Below are 11406 nucleotides of genomic sequence, written 5' to 3'. Positions count from 1 at the left end.
AATTTGGGCCAATAGGATGGTCGCCAGGCTTGTGTCCCTTTATGAGGATGAGACCAACCAGAAGCAATGTCATTCCAGCTGTGTGAGTGGGCATATGTGTGTAAGCATCTGAGTATGCCTGTGCACACCTGGAAAGTCAGAAAGCAAAGGCACGGCCTTGTTGGACATGCATAAAGTTACAGACTAGCATCTTAGATACCATATTGCTTCATGAACAATCAGGACATTTCTTAACCTCAGGGTATGATTTGGAGTATGGCCATAGGAATTACTGTGCAGCAGTAACTCTATCAATAGTGGCTCTGGGAATAGAGTTATTTTCTAAAGAAATGGACTATGTTAAAGTTTTTGTTTTTGTTTTTCCTAAACACTAATAGGTATAATAGTGAGGTAAGGCCCAAAGGGACAAGAAGTCCTTGGCACAGACAGAAATCCCATTCAATTAATGACAATTCTGGACAGCTTCTCATGATACCATTTTTTCTCCACATTTTTGACTCAATTTTCAGATGACAGCTGCTGTCCCACTCTTACCACCTACAAGTCAGTGGAGAATCACACATGCATCAATGAATAGAGTAACTAATACCCCACTTTTGGATTTGTGATCTTTGGGTCATCTAATCTGGATGTAAGAGCATTTATTTTCAGGCTTCAGAGATTCAGGAACACAAACAGTGGTAATAAGAGCATTCCTTGAGCACTTTGTCCATCCCCAGTTTAGTTTCTAGCACCCTTGGTATCAATAGACCTTCCCAAAGGACTGTGAACCAGGCATGTTGATGGAGAATCTCTACTACCAAACAACATACAACCTGGAACAGGTCACGTAGCTATACAGAAATTGTTACAGTACTGTGTCAGCTCACCTTTCAGTGTTGTTAAGAAGTGAGAAACGGCCTTTGTCACTGTAGGTCCTGTATCTGACTCATTTATGTCCTGTTAAGCTGCCAGCGTGAGGCAGGCACAAAACACTCAGCTGTCAGGAGAGGATGTATCTTTATCCTTTATAACTTTATCTCTTTATTCTCACCTCTCTTCTTGACGTGGTCTGGCCCACCCCTGCAGAAACACTCATGAGAAGAGTGGAGTCCTCTAGTGCACAAAGACTCTCTTCCAGAGAGGAGAATGACCCTGTACTCAGAGAAATAGTGGATGGAAGCCTCTTAAATTTTGAGAAAAAAAGGGCATAAACTACAGATTCATGAATCTGGTTAACCACAAACAGAATTAAAGAAACTCACATCTAAAATATGACACAAATGAGCTTACCTATGAGAAGAAAGAGATTCACTGACACAGAAAACAGACTTATGGTTTCCAAGGGGCAGGTGGGTCAGGGAGGGATGGACTGAGAGTGGGATTAACAGATGCAAACTATTATATATAGTATAGATAAACAACAGGATCCTACTGTACAGGACAGGGAACTGATTATATTCAGTATCTTGTGATAAAACATAATAGAAAAGAACATGAAAAAGAATGTGTATACACACACACACACACACACACACACACATATATATATATATATATAGCTGAGTCACTTTGCTGTATAGTACAAATTAACACATTTTAAATCAATCATATTTCAATAAAATAAATTTAAAAAATAAAGAAGTCCAAATCAAGATAAATCATAAAGTTCCAAAAATTAAAACTAAGGAAAAATTATTTAAACTTGTGAGAGAAAAAAGTACAATTAATCCATAAGAGAAAAGCAATATTATTCATGACTATAGAGTCAAAAATTCTTTTTTTTTACTTTTATTTAATTTTTAAACTTTACATAATTGTATTAGTTTTGCCAAATATCAAAATGAATCCACCACAGGTATACATGTGTAAATTCTTAACAAAATAAAAAAAGCAACAGTTTTTAAAAATTACTCACTGTGATAAAGTATAGTTTATTCCAGGAATGCAAGGCATAAAATATTTGAAATTAGCATATTGAAAAGCAGAGACATTACTTTGCCAACAAAGGTTCCTCTAGTCAAGACTATGGTTTTTCCTGTGGTCATGTATGGATGTGAGAGTTGGACTGTGAAGAAGGCTGAGTGCCGAAGAATTGCTGCTTTTGAGCTGTGGTGTTGGAAAAGACTCTTGAGAGTCCCTTGGACTGCAAGGAGATCCAATCAGTCCATTCTGAAGGAGATCAGCCCTGGGATTTCTTTGGAAGGAATGATGCTGAAGCTGAAAGTCCAGTACTTTGGCCACCTCATGCGAAGAGTTGACTCATTGGAAAAGACTCTGATGCTGGGAGGGGTTGGGGGCAGGAGGAGAAGGGGACGACAGAGGATGAGATGGCTGGATGGCATCACTGACTCGATGGACATGAGTCTGAGTGAACTCCGGGTGTTGGTGATGGACAGGGAGGCCTGGCGTGCTGCGATTCATGGGGTCGTGAAGAGTCAGACACAACTGAGTGACTGAACTGAACATTAACAAACTAAAGAATAAAAACCATATAATATTAATTGATGCAGAAAAAGCATTTGGCAAAAGGTAACATTCATGATAAAAATTCTCCGAAAATAGGAATAAATGAAAATTTCCCCAATTTGTTAAACAACATGTACAATCTATTGCTATCATTATACTTAATGCTAAAAGACTGAACAAAGTAAAGATGTCTACTCTCTTCACTCTTATTCAGTGCAGTGTGTCGTTTCAGAGAGTGTGAGAAAGCAACACATGAAAACAAAAAACCAACAGATCGCAAAGGAATAAATAAAATTACCACTACTTGCAGTTGCTGGGACTGTGTACATAAAAAATCCCAAGGAATCTGCCCAAAACCCTTAGAATTATGAAGTGATTCCAGTGAAGCTGCAGTTTATTAGATCAACATAAAAATTAACTGTACATACATACATACATATTAGCAATGAACAATGGAGACTGAAATTAAATTTCAAAAAAATAAAATTTTAAAATCACTTAAAATATAAAATGTATTGGCATAAATTTAACAAAGCAAGTGGAGTACTTGTATGCTGACAACTACAAAATGTTGACTCAATGACTCAATGAGGATCTAAATAAAAGGAGAGCTATACAGTGATCATGAATTAGCAGAAAGCATATCAAAGGTGTTAGTTCTCCCAATACACAAGGTAAAAGCAATTCCTTATCAAAATCCCTGTAAGATATTTCTGTCCATACAGACAAAATTATTCTAAAATGTATATTGAAAGACAAAAGAATTAAAATAGCTAAACAAATTTTGAAATAAAAACAAAATGGAAGGAATCAGCCTACCTGCTGTCAAGAATTATTATTTGGTATAAAATCAAAACTGTGATATTGACAGAGGAATAGCCATACAAAGATTAATATCTGATTCAAGTGTGCTTTAAAAGGGTGCTACTGGGACTTCCCTGGGGGTCCAGTGGTTAAGACTCCATGCTTCCACTGAGAGGAACATGGATTTGATCCCTGGTTAGGAAGCTAAGATCCAACATGTTGCTCAATGTGGCCAAAAATTATTAGTAGTTTTTAAAAGGTGCTACTTAGTTTCCAAATATTTGTACAATTTTGAACTATCTTTCAGTTATTGATTTCTAGTTTAATTCCACTGTGATCTGAGTACATACTTTGTCTGATTTTTATTCTTTTAAATGTTGATATATGGTTTAGGACCTTGATGAGGTACATCATGGGATACATCTTAGTGGATGTTTCATATAAGCCTGAAAATCATATGTTTTCATATAAGCCTGAATTTCACATATTTCATATGTGCTTTCTGCTGTTGTCATATGGAATATTTTATAAATGTCAATTATATAGTGCTGATTTATAATGCTGTTCAGGTTTTGTTAGTTTATATCTATCTTTCTATATAAAGTTAGAAAACAAATTCAGTGGAGGAAAACTAGCCCTTTTGTTTTGGGAGGGGGGGGCTCTTCCAGAGCTGAGAATGAGCTCTTGTCTAATGCTCAGAAATGAATTCTCCAAGGAGACATACATGCTGACAAAGCAAGAGACTTTACTGGCAAGAGGCGCCCAGGTGAAGAGCAAGAAGGTAAAGGAACCCTGGAGGACTACTCTGCCACATGGCTTGAAGTTTTGGGTTTTATGGTGATGATATTAGTTTCCAGATTGTCTCTGGCCAATTATTGCTCAGCCAAGATGGATTCCCATGAGGAGAATTCTGGGAAGTTGGTAGGACATATGGCATCTCCTTCTGACCTTTCTCAAATTATTGTGGCTGGTGGTGGCTTGTTAGTTCTGTGTTCCTTACCAGGATCTCCCATTGTAAAATAACTCAAGCATATGGTTACTATGGTGCCTGGCCAGGGTGGGCTGTTTCTGTCAGTGTTTCCCCTAACATTTTTGACAACTGTAAATAAGGCAACATGCCATCATAGGCAAAGAAAAGTGAACCTCCCCAACTTAAATTTTATGCCTTGTATAAAATGTTATTAAATGTATCACAGATTTGAATACAAAATTTTAAACTATAACTATATTAGAAAAAAATATGCAAAAATCTTGGCACTTATGGCTGAGCAAAGAGATCTCTCATTTGATAGAAAAAACACAATCCCCCATGGCTGATTCATGTCAATGCATGGCAAAAACCACTGCAATATTGTAATTAGCCTCCAACTAAAATAAATTAATTAATTTAAAAACCACAATCCATTAAAGGGAAAATAATAAATCAGATCTCATCAAAATTAAATATTTTGGTCTGTGGAAAATCCTTTTAAGAAAATGAAAAGACAAACTATTAACCAAGATAAAATATTGGTAAACCACATATGATCATATAAGCAACTAGAACCTAGAATCTATTGAATATATACATCAAACTCAACTCAGTTAGAAAAATGGACAAAAACACCATGAAAAAATGTTTTATCATTGAGGCTATACAGATGAAAAATAAGCACATTAAAATATATTTATGTTCATTAGTCATCAGGAAAATACAAATTAAAACCACAACAGGATATCAAAGCACACTTAATAAAATGTCTAAAATACAAAATAGTGACAAATAAAATGGCAAAAATAAAAAGAAACTGGATCACTGACATGGTGTTTGTAGGAATATAAAGTGATCCAGTCACTTGAAAACTGTTTAGGAGTTTCATGAAAATGACTGACTATGCAGCTACCATATGACTCACCAAGTTCACTGAGAAAATTCCCAAAGAAATAAATTCCAAGAGAAATAAAGAATTAACATCTACATTACAATCTGTACACAAATGCTTACAGCAGCTTTATTTGTTAAAATGAAAAACTGGAAACAACCTAGTAGCCATTCTTCAGGTAAATCAACTATTTTATATATATATATATATATATATATATATATATATATATATATATATGTAATACACTACAGTTATATAGTTACATACATATGTATTATGTGGTTAACAATGAAAATAAAAAGACTACTGAAGCCCTCAACCTGATGATTATCTAAAGAATTATGCTGAATGAATAAAAGCCAGTCTCAAAAGAATACATTCTGTATGATGCCATTTAAATAGCATCTTTGAAATGAGAAAATTATAGAAATGGAGATGAGGATTAATGAGGTAGCAGAAGCAGGAGGAAAGTAGGTGTGGCTGTTAAAAGGCAGGCAAAGTATAGTGTCTTTGTGAGACTTTATTAAAATATTCTGTATCATGACTGTATTAATGTCAATATCCTAGTTGCTATAATTAACTATAGTTTTTTGAGGTGTTATTACAAGAGAAGTTGGGTAAGAGGAATATAGGACCTCTATATTATTAATGTTTCAACTGTTAGTGAATTTACAATTACCCACAAATGCAAAGCTCAATAAAAGAAGTTCTCCATACCAGTCATCTCATCTACACAGTTTTAGTAGTGGTGGTGATGGTGTTCATGGCTGTGGTGCTTGCTGGTAGTAGTGGTAATTGCTGGTTAGTATGGTATATTGTGGCAGTGTTGGTGGTATTGAAGGTGTTGGTGTGATAATGAAAGAGGTGGGAGCAATGATGATAATGATGATGATCATGATGATCATGGTGTTAGCGATAGCAGTGGCAGTGCTTGTAGCACCAATATTGTTGTTGGTGGCAGTATTAGCAGTGGTATTGGCAATGTTGGTCTTAGTATGAGTTTTGGTGGCAGAGATAATAGTCCAGAGCTGTGGTTGCTTTGGGTATTGGTCATGGTGATGTTGGTGGGAGTGGTGGTTGTGGTGAGAATAGAAGGAGTGAGGATGCAGATGAGCTAGGAAACAACTTAGGACTAGGTTCTTATGCTTGAATATGGCTACAGAATGAATACTGGAAGACTGAAATGTATGTACACATTCTTAGGAAGTGTCCAAAAGGGGTCAAAGTGAAGGGAGGAAATAGCAAAGATCAACAATTTCAACAATATTCTCCTTAAAGCTGTCATATTCCTGAAGACATCAAACTTTCAGTTTGCTTTATCTGTTTCCATATCTGCCCTTGACTCAGGATGTGACCTTTAGCAAATGATTTCAGCTCATTGCCTACATGTTTTCATTCACCAGATTTAAACATCAGACTCACTAATGATTCTCCTGAAAAGAATGACTGTTATTTGAGAACTCATGCACTCAAAAGAGCTGAAAAGGCACACACCATGATTATCAGGATGAAATAAAAAGGGACTTCTCTAGTGGAAAATCACAGCTGAGAGCAGCTGTGAGATGAAGATTCCAAGGCTGCTGGAAAGGAGATATACTGAGGGACTAGACTGCGGGAATAAAATGGTAAAGCTTGAAAGTTCTTGATTACTTTATGATTAAAAGTGAGAGAAAAAAGAGATGAAACAGATTGGATTGGTATGATTATAAGAATCCTGGGAAGAAGACAAATCCAGAGTTGCCTGCTATTTAACAGTTGCCTATTATTTAAAAAATATATAGATTGGTAGTTTGGGATTGACATGTACAAACTACTATATTTAAAATAAATAACTAACAAGGACCTACTGTATAGCACAAGATCAGTGCTCAATACTCTATAATAACTTAAATGAAAAAAGAATTTGGAAAAAAAAATAAGTACATGACATATATAACTGAATCAGTTTGTTGTACACCTGAAATTAACACAACATTGTTAATCAATTTTGCTTCAATAAAAAATATTTTTAAACACATAAAGGAGACTAGAAAAAAAATAATTAAAAGAGTGATCATCTTTAAATGTGCATCAAATCTGTTCTTTTAATATCCCTTTTGCAAGTATGAAAGTGCCTGGAAAGTAGAATAATCCTCTGAATCATGGAAAAAGCAAGAGAGTTCCAGAAAAACATCTATTTCTGCTTTATTGACTATGCCCAAGCCTTTGACTGTGTGGATCACAATAAACTGTGGAAAATTCTGAAAGAGATGGGAATACCAGACCACCTGATCTGCCTCTTGAGAAATTTGTATGCAGGTCAGGAAGCAACAGTTAGAACTGGACGTGGAACAACAGACTGGTTCCAAATAGGAAAAGGAGTATGTCAAGGCTGTATATTGTCACCCTGTTTATTTAACTTATATGCAGAGTACATCATGAGAAATGCTGGACTGGAAGAAACACAAGCTGAAATCAAGATTGCCGGGAGAAATATCAATAACCTCAGATATGCAGATGACACCACCCTTATGGCAGAAAGTGAAGAGGAACTCAAAAGCCTCTTGATGAAAGTGAAAGTGGAAAGTGAAAAAGTTGGCTTAAAGCTCAACATTCAGAAAACGAAGATCATGGAAGATCATGGCATCCGGTCCCATCATTTCATGAGAAATAGATGGGGAAACAGTGGAAAGAGTGTCGGACTTTATTTTTCTGGGCTCCAAAATCACTGCAGATAGTGATTGCAGCCATGAAATTAAAAGATGCTTGCCCCTTGGAAGGAAAGTTATGACCAACCTAGATAGCATATTCAAAAGCAGAGACATTACTTTGCCAACAAAGGTTCATCTAGTCAAGGCTATGGTTTTTCCTGTGGTCATGTATGGATGTGAGAGTTGGACTGTGAAGAAGGCTGAGTGCCGAAGAATTGATGTTTTTGAACTGTGGTGTTGGAGAAGACTCTTGAGAGTCCCCTGGACTTCAAGGAGATCCAACCAGTCCATTCTCAAGGAGATCAGCCCTGGGATGTCTTTGGAGGGAATGATGCTGAAGCTGAAACTCCAGTACTTTGGCCACCTCATGCAAAGAGCTTACTCATTGGAAAAGACTCTGATGCTGGGAGAGATTGGGGGCAGGAGGAGAAGGGGATGCCAGAGGATGAGATGGCTGGATGGCATCACTGACTCGATGGACTTAAGTCTGAATGAACTCTGGGAGTTTGTGATGGACAGGGAGGCCTGGTGTGCTGCGATTCATGGAGTCGCAAAGAGTCAGACACGACTGAGAGACTGAACTGATAGAGAATTTAGACCCTTGAAAGAACTTGCCCAATGGTACACCAATAGTTAATGTGGAGCACATTGGAAAAAGCACAGAGGTGGGTAGATATTTCTGACAGTCAGAAGACACACTTTTGACCCCGTGTTTCCTGTTTCTTCACCAAGGAAGCTCCACAGACTGTCCTCCCTCTTGCACTGAGGAACATACATGAAGATAAAGACTCTGTAGGCAGGAGGAGCCCTACTCTTAGCTACTCCAGGAGATGGCTGTGATTATAGAGGTAAAGGGAGATTAGAACCCCTGGAAGTCAAACCAGAGGTGGTGGACGGGAGTAAGAGAAAGTGTGGATGAGCTGATGTCTTCATCACTAATTGCAGGGCAACTGTAGTCTTTCTAAAGATGAAATAGTTTTCACATCACAGAATAGCAATAAATAACCATAAACAATCACTTATTTCTTTTTACCTTTTTCTGTTTTCTCCTCTTAATTTCTGAGTTGTTTAGAATCTCATATCTCCTTTGTAAAGGCAGTGATCAACAATGCATCCTACTTAATTTTTGTTTCAACATTTAAAAATTTAAACTATTAAGTTTATTTAAAGATATTAATCAACCAGTCTCATTGGGTGGCATCTGGAATAATATTAATAAACATTAATTAATGTTGCATGGTGGCACCTGGTTTGTCCTTTCACTTTCCTAAGATGCTGGAATTTTCCCCACAAAATAAAGCCATTAATCTTTAAACCAAAACAAACTGCAAGATGACCACTGGTAAAACAAGACAAGAAAAGAACATGCCATTTTACAAAAAAAGGAAACGAGATTTTCTAAAAGATCAATTTAATAAAAATAAGAAGAAAATTTAAGGAAGTAAACAAGCTAGAAATATTACAAACAGTAACTGTGAAATAAATAAAACGAATATATCTAACCAGGCTTTCCCCGTGCCTCAGTAGTAAAGATTCTGCCTGCAATATGCAATGTCAGAGATGCCAGAGACAGGTGTTGGATTCTTAAGTCAGGAAGATTCCCTGGAGGAGGAAATGGCAACCCACTTCAGTATTCTTGCTGGGGAAATTCCAAGGACAGAGGAGTCCTTGGGGTCACAATAAGTCAGACATAACTGGGTGACTTAGCACACAGGCACATATATCTAATCATATCAATTATGAATATAACCAAAATAACCATATTAAGTATAAATATAATTATATTAATTGAATTTCTTTTATAAAGACAGAAACCTGCATCAGGATGCTTTTTTCTTTTTTGTTTTTTTGCAAATAGAGTAAGAGATAAACAAAGGAAAAACATATGAGAAAATTTGTAAGACAGTAGCATAGATTTATTGATGAAGTGAACAAAAAAGGAGTAGTTGTTAAATTACTATCAGACAGTATGCTGAGGGCCAAGTCCACCAAGAAGACATGAGCCACTGACCTTATTATGTAAGAGTGGAAATCATAAAAACCTACAGTATACTTAAAACAAATGTAAGAATACTCTGAAAGGTAGATAGGACAATTGGCCAGGGACGTCAGGATGCAAAGAATGACAGATGGTGGCAATGCAATCTGACTAGTGCACCTGAACTTCCCAATGGCAATAATAAGGAAGCAGCTGTGCTATAAGAAAACTGCTAAAAGAAGATTAAATAAGATCCAAAGTCTTACAATATAATATCTAAAATGTTCCAATTATTAATAAAAATGACTCATCATCCCAATAAACAGAAGAACATCACACTGAATAAACAGATGTCAATATTAAAAGGACACAGAAGTTAGAGCTATCTCACAAAAATTAAAATGGCCCTAATAGAAAAAGCTTTAACAAGCAATTGAGAACACACCTGAAACAAATTAAAAATAGAAAGGCTCATAAATAAAATAGAAAATCTCAGCAAACAAATGATATAAAGAAAAAACAAATTCAATTTTTATAATTGAAATAGATAATAATCAAAACAAAACTTCATAAGAGGTAAACACAGCAACAAAAAGGAGAAAGTAAGAGAAACTTGGAGCTATAATTACAGAGATTATCCAATTTGAACAACCATGTACAAATAGCCTGGACAAAAAGATGAACAAAGCCTCCGGGACCTGTGAGACTGTAACAGAAGATATATATGTGCATATCATTGGAATTCTAGAAGGAAAGGAAAACAAAAGTAGGGCCAAAAACTATTTGAATAAATAATGAACAAAAAATTTGTAAATTTGACAGAAGTATAGATCTACATATCCAAGAATCTGAGCATATTTCAAACAGTGTAAACCCAAGGAAATCATCCTATGACACATCTTAGTAAAACTTGTGAAAACTAAGCACAAAAAAATCTTGAAAACAGCAAATGATAAATATTAACTGTAAGGAAAAAATCAAGTCAAATGAAATTCATTTCCCATGAGAAATCAGGGAGGTCAGAAGTGGCACATTTTTCAGGAATTAAAAGGAAACTCTCAACCCAGATATCATATCCAGTAAAAATAACCTTTAGAATGAAAGGGAAATCAAAACATTGTCAGGTGAAAAGAAACTAAGAGGATTTGCTATCATAAGCCCTACACAAAAAGACTACCTACGGAAATATCTCTGAACAGAAAGGAAACAATAAAAATAGGAATCTGAAAATATCAGAATGATGAAAGAAAAGTAGTCAGAGTTAAAAGAGTAATAAATATAATAGACTTTGTTTTTCTTCTTGAATTTTCCCCTTGAGTTTTATAAATTGTGTTAGATGAAAGAATTACATTGTCTTATGTGTTTATCAATAAAAGTGGAGGAAATATTTAACATCATTATATTACAATGGGTGCTTAATGGGACAAAAATTCTAGACTCCATTTTAATTAGCAAAAGGTCAACAAATATAGACTCTGACAAGTTATGATATGTAATATGTGTGTATGTATCTATATATAAATATATATTACATACACATGACGTGTGTGTGTATATATATTTATATATGTGTGTGTGTGTGTGTGTGTGTGTGTGTGTGTGTGCATATTACATATACATA

The sequence above is a fragment of the Bos taurus genome, chromosome 2, assembly GCF_002263795.3.
Source record: "Bos taurus isolate L1 Dominette 01449 registration number 42190680 breed Hereford chromosome 2, ARS-UCD2.0, whole genome shotgun sequence".
NCBI lineage: Eukaryota > Metazoa > Chordata > Mammalia > Artiodactyla > Bovidae > Bos > Bos taurus.
The sequence above is the reverse complement of the archived record's forward strand: the minus strand, read 5'-3'. Positions refer to the sequence as shown.